We start from the raw sequence: 18,094 nt of genomic DNA on the forward strand, positions 1-18,094 counted from the left end.
GCCACACTGCTCTCTCTCTTCTCTCTCTCTTGATCTATTTCTCTCACTCCCTACCTCCCATGTGTGGCCTCCTTTTTTAAAAATATTTGTTAATCACTTACTCTGTGTCCAGCACAGTTCTAGGCACTGGGGTATATAGAAGCTAATCAGTTGGACTCAGTCCATGTCCCACGTAATAATAATAATTATGGCATTTGTTAATCAATCAATCAATCAATCAATCGTATTTATTGAGCGCTTACTATGTGCAGAGCACTGTACTAAGCGCTTGGGAAGTACAAATTGGCATCACATAGAGACAGTCCCTACCCAACAGTGGGCTCACAGTCTAAAAGGGGGAGACAGAGAACTGAACCAAACATACCAACAAAATAAAATAAGTAGGATAGAAATGTACAAGTAAAATAAATAAATAAATAAATAAATGGAGTAATAAATATGTACAACCATATATACATATATACAGGTGCTGTGGGGAAGGGAAGGAGGTAAGACGGGGGGATGGAGAGGGGGACGAGGGGGAAAGGAAAGAAGAGGCTCAGTCTGGGAAGGCCTCCTGGAGGAGGTGAGCTCTCAGCAGGGCCTTGAAGGGAGGAAGAGAGCTAGCTTGGCGGATGGGCAGAGGGAGGGCATTCCAGGCCCGGGGGATGACGTGGGCCGGGGGTCGATGGCGGGACAGGCGAGAGCGAGGTACAGTGAGGAGATTAGTGGTGGAGGAGCGGAGGGTGCGGGCTGGGCAGTAGAAGGAGAGAAGGGAAGTGAGGTAGGAGGGGGCGAGGTGATGGACAGCCTTGAAGCCCAGGGTGAGGAGTTTGAGGGTGAGGGACAGAGCGGTGTGGCTTAATGGATAGAGTAGGATAGAGTAGAGTAGGAAAACTTGGGTTTTCGATCTTGGCTCCACCACATGCCTGTGTCAACTTGGGCTGAATCATCTCACTTCTCTGTGCCTCAGTTCCCTTGTTTGTACTGCAGGGATACAATTCCTGTTCTTTCTCCCCTTTAGACTATGATTCCTATATGGGACAGGGGCTGTGTCCTGCCTGATTACCTGTAAGTGCCCCAGTGCTTAATGCAGTGCTTGGCAAAGAGTATGGGCTTAAAAAATGCCATATTATTATTATTATTAGCTTCATCAGCCTGATGGAGCTACAATCTTTCTATCCTAGTACTTAGCTCAACATCTAGTGCACACTTAATACATATCAATCAATTGATGGTATTTATTGAGCATTTACTGCATGCAAAGCACTGAACTAAGCACTTGGGAGAATACAATATAACAGAGTTGGTAGACACATTCTCTGCCCACAAGGAGCTTATAGCCTAGAGAAGGGAAGAACAATATTGTATTATTATTATTGCTATTATTGTTATTATTATTATTATTATTAAGCACTTACTATGTGCCAGGCACTGTACTTAGCGCTGGGGTGGGTACAAAGCAAATTGGGTTGGAAAAAGACCCTGTCCCTAATGGAGCTCACAGTCTCAATCTCCATTTACAGATGAGGTAACTAAGACACAGAGAAGTGACTTGCCCAAGGTCGCATAGTAGACAAGTGGCAGAATTGGGATTCACAGTCTCAATTCCAATTTTACATATAAGGTAACTGAATCACAGAGAAGTTAAGTGACATGAACAGGGCAGACAAGTGGTGGAGCCAGAATTAGAAACAAAGTCTTTTGACTCCCTGGACCATGCTCTTTCCTCTAGGTCATGCTGCTTTCACTTGCAAGATTGTTCTAATGAGACAGTTTACTCCAGTGTCTTGTTTTGGGGCTAGAAGTTTGGATAATTAGGTTACATTCAGAACTATTTCATCAATCTGTCAAGGGTATTTATTGAGTGCTTACTGTGTACTGTACTAAACACTTGGGAAAAGTGTTCCTTCTTCCTCCTCCCTTCAAAGCCCTACTGAGAGCTCACCTCCTCCAGGAGGCCTTCCCAGACTGAGACCCCTTTTTCCTTTCCTCCTCCCCATCCCCCCCCACCCTACCTCCTTCCCCTCCCCACAGCACCCGCGTATATGTTTGTACAGATTTATTACTCTATTTTACTTGTACATATTTACTATCCTATTTATTTTGTTAATGATGTGCATCTAGCTCTATTTATATTCATTCTGATGACTTGACACCTGTCCACATGTTTTGTTTTATTGTCTGAAGTTTCCCCCTTCTAGACTGTGAGCCTGTTGTTGGGTAGGGACCGTCTCTATCTGTTGCCAACTTGTACTTCCCAAGTGCTTAGTACAGTGCTATGCACACAGTAAGCACTCAATAAATACGATTGAATGAATGAGAATACAATAAGCAGAGTTGCAGATACAGTCCTTGCCCAGAATGAGTTTACATTCTAGAGGATATTTTCATTTAATTTTAATTTAAATTTTCATTTCTGGTAAGCCTAAACAATTGACACTTTTCTCCTGTATTTACAAGTATCCCAATTTTGCAGTACCATTTTACTTAGTCCTGGGATCACACATCTTCAAATGGGTAAAGTAGTGTTAAGATACTTTCAAAAATTTATGATGCTTTCAATCAATCAATCAATCATATTTATTGAGCGCTTACTGTGTGCAGAGCACTGTACTAAGAGCTTGGGAAGTACAAGTTGACAACATATAGAGACTGTCCCTACCCAACAAAGGGCTCACAGTCTAGAAGGGGGAGACAGAGAACAAAACCAAACATATTAACAAAATAAAATAAATAGAATAGATATGTACAAGTAAAATTAATAAATAAATAGAGTAATAAATATGTACAAACATATATACATATATACAGGTGCTGTGGGGAAGGGAAGGAGGTAAGGTGAGGGGATGGAGAGGGGGACGAGGGGGAGAGGAAGGAGGGGGCTCAGTCTGGGAAGACCTCTTGGAGGAGGTGAGCTCTCAGTAGGGCCTTGAAGGGAGGAAGAGAGCTAGCTTGGCGGATGTTGAGAGGCAGGGCATTCCAGGCTGGGGGAGGACATGGGCCGGGGGTCGATGGCGGGACAGGAGAGAATGAGGCACGCTGAGGAGATTAGTGGCAGAGGAGCGGAGGGTGTGGGCTGGGCTGTAGACGGAGAGAAGGGAGATGAGGTAGGAAGGGGCGAGGTGATGGAGAGCCTTGAAGCCGAGGGTGAGGAGTTTCTGCCTGATGCATAGGTTGATTGGCAGCCACTGGAGATTTTTGAGGAGGGGAGAAACATGCCCAGAGCATTTCTGGACAAAGACAATCCGAGCAGCGGCGTGAAGTATGGATTGAAGTGGGGAGAGACACGAGGATGGGAGATCAGAGAGGAGGTTGATGCAGTAGTCCAGACGGGATAGAATGAAGGCTTGAACAAGCAGGGTAGCAGTTTGGATGGAGAGGAAAGGGCGGATCTTGGCAATTTTGCGGAGCTGAGACTGGCAGGTTTTGGTGACGGCTTGGATGTGAGGGGTGAACGAGAGAGCGGAGTCGAGGATGACACCAAGTTTGCGGGCTTGTGAGACGGGAAGGATGGTAGTGCCGTCAACAGTGATGGGAAAGCCATGGAGAGGGCAGGGTTTGGGAGGGAAGACAAGGAGTTCAGTCTTGGGCATGTTGAGTTTTAGGTGACGGGCAGACATCCAGAGGGAGATGTCCTGAAGGCAGGAGGAGATGCGAGCCTGGAGGGAGGGGGAGAGAGCAGGGGCAGAGATGTAGATTTGGGTGTCATCAGCGTAGAGATGATAGTTGAAGCCATGGGAGCGAATGAGGTCACCAAGGGAGTGAGTGTAGATCGAGAACAGAAGGGGACCAAGAACCGAACCTTGAGGAACCCCCACAGTAAGGGGATGGGCGGGGGAGGAGGAGCCTGCAAAAGAGACTGAGAATGAACGACCGGAGAGATAAGAGGAGAACCAGGAGAGGATGGAGTCTGTGACGCCAAGGTTGGATAGCGTGTTGAGGAGAAGGGGGTGGTCCACAGTGTCGAAGGCAGCTGAGAGGTCGAGGAGGATTAGGACAGAGTTTGAGCCGTTGGATTTGGCAAGCAGGGGGTCATTGGTGAGCTTTAAGAGGGCAGTTTCCATGGAATGTAGGGGACGGAAGCCAGACTGGAGGAGGTCGAGGAGAGAGTTGGTGTTGAGGAATTCGAGGCAGCGTGTGTAGATGACTCGTTCAAGGAGTTTGGAGAGGAATGGTAGGAGGGATATGGGGTGATAATTAGAAGGTGAGGTGGGGTCGAGAGGGTGTTTTTAGGATGGGAGAGACATGGGCATGTTTGAAGGCAGAGGGGAAGGAACCAGTGGAGAGTGAGCAGTTGAAGATGGAAGTTAAGGAGGGGAGAAGGGATGGAGCAAGAGATTTCATGAGATGAGAGGGAATGGGTTCAGAAGCACAGGTGGCCGGAGTAGCACTTGAGAGGAGTATGGAGAGCTCGTCTGAGGATACTGCTGGGAAGGATGGGAGAGTAGCAGAGAGTGTTGAGACCTGGGGGGTTGGAGAAGGGGGGGAGTGACTTTGGGGAGGTCAGACCTGATGGATTTAATTTTATTAATGAAGTAGGAGGCCAGATCGTTGGGGGTGAGGGAAGGAGGAGGGGGAGGAACCAGGTGCTTGAGTAGGGAGTTGAATGTACGGTAGAGCTGATGGGGATGATGGGCATCGGTGTCAATAAGGGAGGAGATATAGTTTTGTCTGGCAGAGGAGAGGGCTCAGTAGACTTGATGTTTGTAAATTATAATTTTAGAAATAAAAATGAATATCAGTTATAATTTCATTGATTCAAAACAGAAATAAAAACAATAGTCATTTAAGAGCTGAAAAACTGATCTAAAAATTGTTAGAGCAGGTTTGTCTTGTCTTATGCCATCCAGTCATTTCCGACCCAAGCAACACCACATCTCTCCCAGAATGCCCCACTCTCCATCTGCAATTGTTCTGATAGTGTATCCATAGAGTTTTTTGGTAAAAATACAGAAATGGTTTACCATTGCCTCCTTCCATGCAGTAAACTTGAGTTTCCTTCCTCCACTCTCTCTCATGCCTCTGCTATCCAGCATGGGTGAGTTTTGACTTGTATCAGATTGCCTTCCACCTGCTAGCCACGGACCAAGCTGGGAATGGAATAGGTATGCCTCTGCTTAACTCTGCCTCCCATAGCTGCTAGAGTACTAGAAACTTGTCAGGTCCAACTTTGAGAGGTAAGAGCAGGCCTCGACTCAATTAAATCAGTAAGGACAGATGTTTTCGGTATGAAAGTTTACAATGGTTTAAAGGGATAGGGAATTACATTAAATCAGATGAGACACTTACCTTTCACAAAATTCAGAGGGTTTTTTTCCTGATGCAACAGATATTCTTGAAATAACTTAAAGGTAGAGAGCTAAATGGACAAACAGCCAACATCAGGTTGGGCAATCCAATGATGCTGTAGTCCCATCTAGCCCCTTGCAAATCCTCTGCCCAGATTGCTTGTGAGCTAATCTTCTGAAGGGGATAGCATACAATTTACGACTAGTTCAGCAGCAGGGGTATAACAAAGAGGAGCTCAAACTGGCCTTTTTCCTGACCATTTCTTGGATGTTTTCTGGATGGTTACAATGATACAGTGGTAGTCATGATGGAAACCTACACATTAGGGCTTGCCAAGGCTCTCATGCTGAGGGGTCAGCAGTGGTGAGGGAGGAAGACTCCTTATCTTCCCACCCAGACCCTGTCCTTCCTCTGACTTTCCCAGCACCATTATCCTTCCTGTCTTACAAGCCCATAACATTGGCTTTATCCATGACTCTTCTCTTTCATTCAACCCACATATTCAATCCATCACTAATTCCTGTCAGTTCAACCTTCACAACATCACTAAAATCTGCTTTATCCTCTTCATCCAAGCTGCTACCATGTTAATCCAAGAATTTATCCTATTCCCCCTGGATTACTGTATCAGCCTCCTTGCTGAAATCCCTGCCTTCTGGCTCTCCCCACTCCAGTCCATACTTCATTCTGCTGCCCGGATCATTTTTCTAGAAAAACGTCCAGTGTGTATTTCCCCACTCCTCAAGAACCTCCAGTGGTTGTCTAGCCACTTCAGTAGTAACAAAAATGCCTTACCATCAGCTTTAAAGCATTCAATCACCTTGTCCCTATCTACCACACCTCACTACTCTTCTACTACAACCCAGCCTGCACACTTTACTTCTCTAATGCCAACCTGTACCTCTCACTGTACCTCGATCTCATCTATCTCGCCACTGAACTGTCTCCCATGCCCTGCCTCTGGCCTGGAATGTCATCCCTGTTCATATCCAAAAGACAATTACTCTCCCCACCTTCAAAGCCTTACTGAAGGCATAACTCCTTCAAGAGGCCTTCCCTGACTAAGCCCTCCTTTTCTCCTCTCCCCACTCCCTTCTATGTTGCCTTGACTTGCTCCCTTTATTCATCTCCCCTTCCAGTCCCACAGCACTTATGTACATAATTGTAATTTTATTTATATTAATATCTGTTTCCCCCTCTATTCTGTAAGATCATTGTGGACAAGGAATGTGTCTGTTATATTGTACACTTCCAAGCATTTAGTACAGTGTTCTGCACACAGTAAGGGCTCAATAAATATGATTGACTGACTGACTGGCTGACTGAGGAAGCTGTGCTGAAAGCTTGGTGAGCGTATCAGCCTGTGTGTGTGTGTGAATAATTTATGACTCTAACCCTAACACATTCTTTTCTTTGTCCTCTTTCTCCTCACCTCTAAAATTTTCACCCTCTCTATTTCTTCCCTAATAGCTATCTCTCTCTAGCTCATGCTCCCCCTCCTCTCTCTCCTTTGCTCTCTCTACTTCCCCTTCTGTTGCTTCTTGTATTCTTTTTTGTCCATTTGGGTTCTACCTCGAGGTTCCTGAAAATATGGTGAAAGTCTGTGAAATTAATTATTCACAGGAAAGACACAGCACAGGTACTTTAAGGCAAACATGCAGTACTGAAAGCATGGTCTACTTTCTCTGACACTTTCATTCACTCTTCACTGCTCAAATGATTGATGAGAGCCAGTGGGGTGGTGACTTTTTGATGTGAATGCCTATTAGGGAGGAATTTGACTTCAAAGATTTCATTCTTTATTAGTCCATTCTTGTGCCTCCCATTGGTCACAAGACACAGGCTGAAGATACTTAAAGGGTAAGAGGCTCTATATCTCTCTTTAGTTGAAAACAAACAGATTTGCTTTAGATTGAGACCTTCATTAGAAAGAGATGAAGCAAAACATTATTGTAATCCACAGCCCTTTGATTATCTCTGGCTATAATATTCAGCTGTGTCCACATATTTTTTAGAATGAAAAATAAAACTTTTACTTGTGCTCATCTGTGAACTGTTAATCTTACACCCCTCCCAATTTTTGTTATCAGTTTTGCCACACTTGTGTATAATGGACTGAGGTTGCTGTACACATTTTTGAAAGACTGTTAAGATTCTTTTGCTCAGGGAACTTTGTTGTTTTGTACTCTTCAAGTGCTTAGTACAGTTCTTCTACACACAATAAGCAGTGTGGCTTAGTGGAAAGAGCATGGGCTAGGGAGTTATGGGTCATGGGTTCAAATCCTGGCTCTGCCACCTGTCAGCTCTGTGACTTTGGGCAAACCACTTAACTTCTCGGTGCCTCAGTTAACTCATCTGTAAAATGGGGATTAAGACTGTGAGCCCCAAGTGGGACAACCTGATTACCTTGTATCTATTCCAGTGCTTAGAACAGTGCTTGGCACATAGTAAGTGCTTAACAAATATTATTATTAATAATAATAATAATAAGCAAATAACAGTGATTAACAAATATATGTGGGTGCTTTCTTTAGGTCAGAAGGATTTAGCCAAAGGGGTTCAACTCCTAAGTGACATGATTAAAATTCATTTCAGCACACCAATTTTCAGTTCATAAATTTGTTGTTATCATTGCTTACTTTTTGGTCAACTGGACTTTGAAAATATCTGTTACTCCTAACCAACAAAAACTGAAGAGTGACAAAACTGTGAGTTCCCAAAGGAGATATTCTCCTTGTAGGTCTAAAAAATGAGTTTGATTAGCTTCTTTGCTAGCCAAATTTTATCATCAAAAGTATTATGTCACCTCCTTCCTTCTCATATTCACACAAATATATATATATATGTATATCATGGGTTGGTGGTAACATAGAATATAAGTCCAAAACACACACACACACACACACACACACACACACACACACACCACACACACACACACACACACAGAGAAATACAGGTGTTATAGTTTAGTATTTTACTCCAGGATGCAGCCAACCCACAATACATCCCCTACATTCATTCATTCATTCATTCAATTGTATTTATTGAGCACTTACTGTGTGCAGAGCACTGTACTAAGTGCTTGGGAAGTACAAATTGGCAACATATAGAGACGGTCCCTACCCAACAGTGGGCTCAGGCATACAACCTATATTATTTGATGCTTTACTCTACACAATATTCCAACCCCCCTGACATTTTGGCTGAGCTCTCTAGATAAGTTAATTTTTTTCCTGCCTCTTCCTCACCTAGACTGAGATTGAGAGATTCATAGTGAATAGATCTTGGAGAATTAATTGTGGTATTTGTTTATCACTCACTTTGTGCCAAGCACTGTGGTAGATACAAGATAATCATGTCAGACACAGTCCCTGTTCCACATGGAACTCTGTTTCAGTAGGAGGGAGAACAAATATTTAAACTGCATTTTACACCTTGAAGTTAAGTGATTTGCCCAAGGTCATACAGCAGACAAATGGCAGATTTTTAAAAATGGAACTTGAAGTGCTTAATTTATGCCAGGTACTTTATTAGGCACTGGGGCACATACAAACTAATCATGTTGGACACAGTCCATGTCCTAGAGAGGGCTCACAGTCTTCACCCCCATTTTACAGACGAGGTAGCTGAGGCAAAGAAAAGTTAAGTGACTTGCCCAACATCAAACAGCAGGCAAGTGGTTGAGCAAGAATCAGAATCCAGGTCTTTCTGACTTCCAAGCCCATGCTCTATCCACTGGGCCGTGCTGCTTCTTGAATTGAACTTGAATTAGAACAGAGGTCAATCAATCAGCTAATCATATTTATTGAGCACTTACTTTGTGCAGAGTTTTGTATTAAGCTCTTGGGAGAGTACAACGTAACAGAACTGGGAGACATGCTTCCTGCACAAAATGACGTCCCCTGACTTCCACATTCATACCCTTTTCAGTAGGCCAAAGCTTGTCCAGAGTTTGTGTCAGATTTTCAAGGCCAGAAAGAGATTCCTGAGCCAATAACTTACTCCATTCCTCTTAGTGGTGAAAGAAGAAATACTTTTCTGGACCTAATATGCTTAGTTATGCCTTTGTAGAAAGTGTCATAAGGCTATGTAGTATCAGAAGGGTTGTTAATGTAATTCAAAGGCAGAGCTATTGCAAAATATATTTACATTCTGTCTTAAACCAAATTTATGGGAGTCAGTATGACAGTATGCATTGGATTACTACTGTTGCATTTCCTGCCCTGAGAAATAATCAGTGGAGAGGGAGAAGCAGCAGCTTCAGATGGTGCTACCCAGGGTTTGTCAATCAATCAATTACACATTATGGGCTAAGTATAAAGAAAACCAAAGTGATATATCAGCTTGCACCATGGAATCAATCAATCAATAACATTTATTCAGTCCATATTCTGTGAAGAGCACTGTACTAAACGTGGTGGAAAATTCAATAAAGTTAGTAGACATTATCTCTGCCCCCAAGTATCCTACAGTCTAGCTGGGGAGAAAGATACTGAAATAAAGTACAGGAAGGTGAAAACAGTGGAGAATAAAGATATGCACATAAATGTGTGTGTGTGTGCGCGCACACACACATGCGAGTGTCTAAATTCTTAGGTGATGCTCAAGACTAAATGTCTGTGCTTAACCTGGTGGCTAAGAATATGGATCTGAAGACACAGTTTTCATCTCTTGTAGCCACCATTTTTCTGCAAGGTATAAGAATCTGTGAGTCCTTCTAACCAACCGCTGCTGTCATCCCTGAAAATGGCCACTGTGTTGCCATTTCTATCTATCTCTATTACAATGTACAATGTAACCAAAGACTTTTAGAGCCTCAATTCTGTGGGTGAAATGGAAAAACCTTTTTGATCTTGCATTATTTTTAAGAGAGGGGAGGAGATTCCTGAGTTGAATAGCAGATTCTGAATTACAGGGAATGAGTATATAGCTCTGTTGAGCATTGCTACTGCAAGAAATAATTGCTTTGGATGTTCAAAAAGTTGTGGAGCATCACTCCATCACCCTAGTGAGGATCTTGGCCTAATCCTGTGCTTTTCATATTCTATCCTGATGATTGGCTTTGTTTTACTGCTCTATCTCATGACAAAGGCTGCAGAAATTCAGATAGAATAAGGGTTACTTATATAGCCACAAGGATAATCTTTTATCTTTTGACATTCTTTAGGGCCAACTCTTGCCATTAACTTTAAGTATCTTTCTTTGTAAATCTTAATAAAGTCTTCTTCAGGCACTGGATACCAGGTAATAACCATTATATCCAAGCAGTATTGTCAATGTCCATTAAGCCCTTTTGGAAGCGCAGCACCTACTATTACCGTAGCTCATACTGTATTCAACTCTGCAAGCATCATTAACATGAGAAAGGTGAATTTATACTGGCAGTATCATTTTTCCTGACAAGTGGTGTTAAAGCAAAGGTGGCTTAGCTGCCTGCCTCTCCTTTGTGATGCTTAGGGAATTCAGAACTTCTGTGTGGTTATTGATATGTTCATAATGCTTCGCTTAACAGTTGCTAAAATGAAGTAAACCTCTGGGTAAGTGCAAAATAGCAGACTGGAATGTAAGATTTCATATGAAACCCATACAATTAAGATACAGGCTCAATTTTTCCTCATAATAAAATCCTCTTTGTAAAAAAAAAAATCCCATATCTGTCCCAAATGAATAAGGCCCTATAACGCTCCAGAAAAAATTGAGAAGCAAATAAAATTCAGGAAGAGAATCCCACAGAAAGGGGAGCTGAAACAACTTGCTCCATATAGTGGTCCACCCCTTTCCCACTCTCTGATGGGGCTTGCTTAAAGTTCAAAGCATCTATTTGGTTTTTAAATGAGATGTTATTTCCTGAACTCACATTCTGCAACTAGAAGAGTCTGGACATGACTTCGAAGAGGTGAGAATTTTTAAATGATGACAACTCAAAAGGATGAGTAACAGGAAATATGAGAATGCAAAGTTGTAAATAAGTCAAAACAAATTATCAGAATGTGTTGTTTTTCCAGAGCTATCACACTGCAGGACTCGAGTAAAACAAAAAAAATAGCAAAATCCATCTGGGAAAATGCAACACAACTCCCTCTCCCCTGCCACTGGCCCCTGCCCAACAACTAGACCACAAGCAGATTCAAGTATACTTAAGAGATAATAAAAATAAAGTCTTAAAGACATTTTTCATAGTTACCAGAGGAAAAGTCAGTCGGGGATGGTTTCGAGAGAGAGATTGGCTTTTAGAATTTTGAAGGAGGATAGGAAAAATGGTTTTTCAAAGAACAGGGAAAACTTCATATTCAATATCTAGCATGTGGAAGAATTATCTAGGAGGGTGAGATTGGGGACTGTGGTAAGTAGGTTTGCTTGGTGGCAAGATGGTAAAATAGATTGTAAGCACTTCGAGAGGCATTATCATGACAGCTTATTCTGTTGTACACTCCCTTGTGCTTAGTGCATTGCTCAGCACAGAATGAAGACTCATTAAGTACCACTGATTGGGAATAAGAAAGAATACAGAGATGTAGTAGCATAGTAGGGCTGTGATGGGATATAGGATATAACTCATAACAACCTTTACATGAGAATTATTTTATTCATGGGTCAAATGACTCAGTCCAAAAATTAGGTTCACTAGAAAAATTAAATGTGACTGTGGTAAGAACATACTGCTTTAGTTGTGAAGCAGTAAGAATATCTAGTTCTGAATACAACTTTTACCCTTCAATTATAGCTTCTCTTTGAACTCCTATATTTAGTATTTACTATTCAAACATCTTAACGTGATGTCAGCAGTGCCTGGCACACAGCACGCACTCCATATATACCCGTGATGATAACAGTGTTGATAATTTCCTTGCTGCAAAATAGAATGTATACTAAAATGCTTTTAGTAATAGGATTCACAGACTATTTACATCCACAGAAAACGAAGTGTTGTACAGCAGTTTGAGTAATCTGAATAATTCAGCCTGACAAAAGACACTTCGGACTCAACAGGATTCTTGAGATAAAACTCTCCTTTTGTAAATAAACATTAGAAGAGTTTTGCTAGTGCATATCAGAGAAAGAGTGTTGTCTAGTGGAAAAAGTGTGGGGTGGGAGTCAGAGGACCTGGGTTCTACTCCCAGCTCTGCCACGTATCTGATTTATGATTTCCCTGTGTCAGTTTCTTCACTTCATTCATTCATTCAATTCATATTTATTGAGTGATTACTGTGTGCAGAGCACTGTACTAAGCACTTAGAAAGTACAATTCGGCAACATATAGAGACAATCCCTACCCAACAATGGGCTCACAGTCACTTGTAAATTGGGGATTCAGTACCTGAGCACTCTCCTACTTAGACTGTCAGCCCCATGTGTAACAGAACTGGGATTATACCCCAAGTCGGTTCATTCCCAGGCCCACGCTCTTTTCCCTAAGCTTGCTGCTTCTCAAGCACATTTTAGCAGAAGACAAGACTTGTATAAATCACTAGGCAATATATTAGTGATTTTGCTCTTCAGTGAAGGCTTCGAAAGGTACAGGAGATGTGAAAAAGTAGCATTTTTGGTCTTGATTTTATTTAATTTTATTTTTTACTTTTACCTTGAAGAATGACCGACTGGGTTTGCTTATTTTACTAACTTCTAGACTGGTATGTCAAAAATTACTATCATCCTGGGGTAAGATTTTGATTCATCATGACTTCAAATAATTCTTTCCTACAGAAATGGCATTCTCACTTAATATTTACACCAACACTTGTCAACTTCTGCAATAGCTTTCAGCATTGCAAATGCTGTTAAAATCTGAGTGAACTAAAATGAAATTAAAGCACACTGCATTTGACAATAAATCAAGCATACACTTAATGTACTCAAAGATAGCTGATGCAGTGATTCTTAAAAGCATTTACTGAAAAATGGCAAAATCTCTACTATGACAGAAATTCTGATTAACGTAGATAACATTCAGTTCTAATATTTTGGGGGGAAATACTCTTGAAGCACATTAAAACATGATCAAAGAAAAACAATGACATTTGTTCAGTTTGGAGATAAAAATGTTCTTGGATTTTTCCTTTATGACTGCAAAAGGAATTATTTTATGGTTTTAAAAATGGGCTTGCCCTATTGCTTTAAGAGAAGTTTAGTCTAGTTTAAAGCAAATTCACAGATACAAATTGTCTTGTCACCATGTGGTGGGGCTGGAGCTGCAGCAGTCCCCATCCCATCCCCCAGAGCAGAGATTTTGCACTTCAAAATCATACCAGTATGTCTGTTGTTTGGGACATTGTGAAGATAGTGCCCTAAATAGTGGTCTAAGCCATCTCAAGATGGCTTCCAGGCAATAGAAGTTTTGAATCAATCATTCATTCAGTGGTATGTGCATTGAACACTTACCATGTGCAAAGCACTGTGCTAAGCATTCAGTTGAAAGGAGGAGCTGGGTTAGGTGTCAGGGACAGTCATGCATATGCATATGTACATATCTATATATTTTATATTATTAATTATTTATATTAATGTCTGTCTCTTCCTACATATCTAATCATATCATATCAGGGAAGCAGCATGGCTCAGTGGAAAGAGCATAGACTTTGGAGTCAGAGGTTATGGGTTCAAATCCCGGCTCCACCATTTGTCAGCAGTATGACTTTGGGCAAGTCATTTAACTTCTCTGTGCCTCAGTTATCTCATATGTAAAATGGAGATTAAGACTGTGAGCCCCCGTGGGACAACCTGATCACCTTTAACCTCTCCAGTGCTTAGAACAGTGCTTTACACATAGTAAGCACTTAATAAATGCCATTATTATTATTATTATTATTAGAACAATGCTTTGCATATAGTAAGCACTTAATAAATGCCATAATAATTATAATAATTATTATTATCTACTAATTCTGTTGCATTGTACTCTCCCAAGTGCTTAGTACAGTGCCCTGCATGCAATAAGTGCTCAACAAACACCATTGATGAAAATAATGATTGATAATAGGAAACAGACACTGAAATAAATTACAGATATGTACATAAGTGCTTGGGACTGTAGGTGAGGTGAATAAAGGGTACAATCCGAATGCAAGGACACCACAAAAGGGAGAGGGAGTAGGGGAAATGAGGACTTAATTGGGGTTGGCCTCTTGGAGGAGAAAAGCTCTGAAGGTGGGGAGAGTGATGGTGTGTTGGCTATGAAGGGGGAGGGAGTTCTAGGCCAGAGGCGGGATGTGGGTGAGGTCTCAGTGGGCAGAGAGTTGAGACTGAGGTACAGTGACTAGGTTCGTGTAGAGGAGCAAAGTGATTGTGCTGGGTTATAGTAGGAAATTATCTAGGTAAAATAGGACATCTCTCAGAGTCACACCTGGAGAGTTCCCAGTACTCTACCAGTCTCGACTACAGGAGGGGGAGTTAAGCAGAGGCATATCCATTCCATTCCTAGCTTGGGCAGTGGCTAGCAAGTGGAAGGCAATCTGCTACAATTCAAAACTCACCTGTGCTAGGCAGCAGCGGCATGGGAGAGAGTCGAGGACAGAGATTCAAGTTGACTGCACGGAAGGAGGTAATAGTAAACCACTTCCGTATTTTTACCAATGGAACTCTATGGATATACTACCAGAATGATTGCAGATGGAATTGTGGCATTCTGGGAGTGGTGTGTCCATGGCTTCGCTATGGGTCAGAGACGACTTGACAGCATAAGACAAGACAAGATAGGAAGGGGCAAGGTGGTTGACTGCTTAAATTCATGGTAAAAAAATCCTTTTGATGTGGAAATGGATAGGTGACATTGGAGGTTCTTGAGGAGAGCAAGGCACAGTTGGTTTAGAAGGAACGAAGCATGCAAATTGAGAATTATTGAGGGTTACATCACCTAACCTTGGCTTCATTGATACTGTCCTCTCTAGGTTTTCCTCCTATCACACTGGCTGCTTATCTGCTGGGTCTTTCACAGGCTCCTCCTTTGCCCCCCATCCTCTAGCTGTGGGAGTCCTTCAAGGCTCTTTTCTGGGTCCCTTTCTATTTTCCATATACACTCACTTCCTTGGAGAACTCAGTAGTTCTCATGGCTTCAACTACCATCTCTATGTATATGATTCCCAAATCTACATCTCAAGGCTAGAATTCCCTCTTCCTTTGTAGTCTTACATTTCCTCCTGCCTTCAGGACAGCTCTACTTGTATGTCGCTCTGACACCTCAAATGAAGCATCTTTTCTTTCCACTCTGTCCTTCCCCTTTCGTTGCCATCACTGTAATATCACTATCACAATCACAATATCACTATCTTCTGTATCTCACAAGCCTATAAACTGAGCATTATACTTGACTTATCTTTCTTATGCAACCCATATATTCAATCTGTCACCAAATCCTGTCTGTTCTACCGTCGCAACATTGCTAAAATCCTCCCTTTCCTCTTCATTCAAACTAATATTATGCCAATACAGGCACTTACCCTATCCCACCTTAATAATAATAATAATAAAAATGATGATGATGGTATTTGTTAAGTGCTTGCTATGTGCCGTGCACTGTTCTAAGCACTGGGGTAGATACAATAACAATAATAATGGCATTTGTTAAGCACTTACTATGTGCAAAGCACTGTTCTAAGTGCTGGAGTAGTTACAAGGTTATCCCGCGTGGGCCTCACAGTCTTATTCCCCATTTTACAGATGAGGTAACTGAGGCCCAGAGAAGTTAAGTGACTTGCCCAAAGTCACACAGCTGACAGGTGGCAGAGCCGGGATTTGAACCTACGACCTCTGACTCCCAAGCTCTTGCTCTTTCCACTAAGCCATGCTGCTTCTCAACCTGCCTTCTCATTGACCCTCTGCTTCCTCTCTTTCCCCACTTCAGGCATGTTTTGCTCTGTTGCCCATATCATTTTTTTTAAACATTTCTCTACTTAAGAACTTCTAGAGGTTGCCCATTCATCTCTACATTAAACATTTTAAACCACTCAATCAACTTATCCTCTCCAACTTTTATATCACTGATCTCCTACTAAAGCCCAGTCTGTACACTTTGCTCTTTTAACACTGGCTTGATACTGTACTCTAATCTTATCTTCGTCAACTTCTATCCCTTTCAGACAACTTCCCTCTGGCCTGGAACTCCCTCTACATCCACATATGCCAGACCACCATTATCTCCACTTCACAGCCTTATTTAGATCACAGCTTCTTGAGGAGGCTTTTTCTGATTAAGCCCTCTCTTCCCTGGCCTGCCCTCCCTTCGATCTTGTGACCATTTGACATTTGCTATTCACCCCAGCCCCAAACCCATATAAAGTATGTAGGTATCTTTAAATTATATATTATAAATTATTTATTATTATCAGTGTCTGTCTCCCTTCTGGACTGTAAGCTTGTTATGGGCAGAGAAAGTGACTGCTTATTCCATTGTATTGTACTCTCTCAAGCGCTTATTACAGTGCTCTGCTTATAATAAGTGCTCAGTAAATATGATCAATTGATTTCCATAATTTACTTATATTTATTTCTGTCTCCCCATAGACTGTAAACTCACTATATGTTTTATTGTACTTTCCCAAGCGCTTAGTACAGTGTTCTGCACACAGCTTAGAAGCTGCCTTTTAGCTTTCATTGGCAGCATGAGAAGCAGCATGGCATAGTGGATAGAACAGGGGTTTAGGAGTCAGAAGGTCATGGGTTCTAATCCTAGTTCTCTCGGTTGTCCACTGCATGACCTTGGGCAAGTCACTTCAGCTCTCCGTACCTCAGTATCTCATCTATAAAATGGGGATTAAGACTGTGAGCCCCAAATGGGACAGGAACTGTGTCCAACCTGATTATCTTGCATCTAACCCAGGGCTTAGAACAGTGCTTGGCACATAGTAAGTGCTTAACAAATACTATTATTATTATTATTATTATTATTATCAAGACCAGGTACAGCTTTAGCAAAAAGGCATTTCCGGTGGTTTATGAGCTGGAAAAAAAACTGAGATAAGAGATGGCAATTGCTTGAGCAATTCCCTACCAAGCGGCATTTCATTTTTTGATGGTATTTATGTGCCTACTATGTGCCAGTCACAGGGGTAGATGTAAGATAATCAGGTTGGACACAGTCCATATCCCCTGTATGACTCACAGTCTTAATCCCCATTTTACAGATGAGGTAACTGAGACACAGAGAAGTTAAGTGATTTTCCCAAGGTCACACAGCAGACAAGTGGTGGAGCCAGGATTAAAACTCAGGTCCTCTGAGTTCCAGGCCCATGCCCTTCCCAAAAGGCCACACTACTCTGTGGCCGAGTGTTCAGAATCCCAAATGGGGAGAAGACACATAAAGGCATTTATTAAGTGCTTACTATGTGCAAAGCACTGTTCTAAGCACCGGGAAGGTTATGAGGTGATCAGGTTGTCCCACGGGGGGCTCACAGTCTTAATCCCCATTTTACAGATGAGGTAACTGAGGCACAGAGAAGTTCAGTGACTTGTCCAAAGTCACACAGCTGACAACTGGCAGAACCAGGATTTGAACCCATGACCTCTGACTCCAAAGCCCATGCTCTTTCCACTGAGCCACACTGCTTCTCTATCATGGCTGCAGTTAATAAATGGAAAGTGGATGAACAGGGAGCAGCCTAGCTGGCTTCTCTTGCTTCAGCTGATAACATTACAGTATCAGGGAAGGAGAGAGGGGGTCTCCGTTCCTTCTGAGAAGCAGTGTGGCTCAGTGGAAAGAGCCCGGGCTTTGGAATCAGAGGTCGTGGTTTCAAATCCTGGCTCTGCCAGTTGTCAGCCGTGTGACTTGGGCAAGTCTCTGTGCCTCAGTTACCTCATCTGTAAAACGGAGATTAAGACTGTGAGCCCC

General features: G+C 42.2%; 1 non-coding gene across 1 annotated transcript; it reads left to right on the forward strand.

Moving 5' to 3' along the window:
* The first annotated feature begins 14,596 nt into the window (after nucleotides 1-14,596).
* On the forward strand, nucleotides 14,597-14,734 carry LOC119924847. Its single transcript, XR_005449532.1, has one exon. It is a non-coding gene; the product is annotated as a small nucleolar RNA SNORA7 (small nucleolar RNA).
* The last annotated feature ends 3,360 nt before the right edge of the window (nucleotides 14,735-18,094 follow it).

This window comes from Tachyglossus aculeatus, chromosome 2 (genome assembly GCF_015852505.1).
Source record: "Tachyglossus aculeatus isolate mTacAcu1 chromosome 2, mTacAcu1.pri, whole genome shotgun sequence".
Classification (NCBI taxonomy): Eukaryota; Metazoa; Chordata; class Mammalia; order Monotremata; family Tachyglossidae; genus Tachyglossus; species Tachyglossus aculeatus.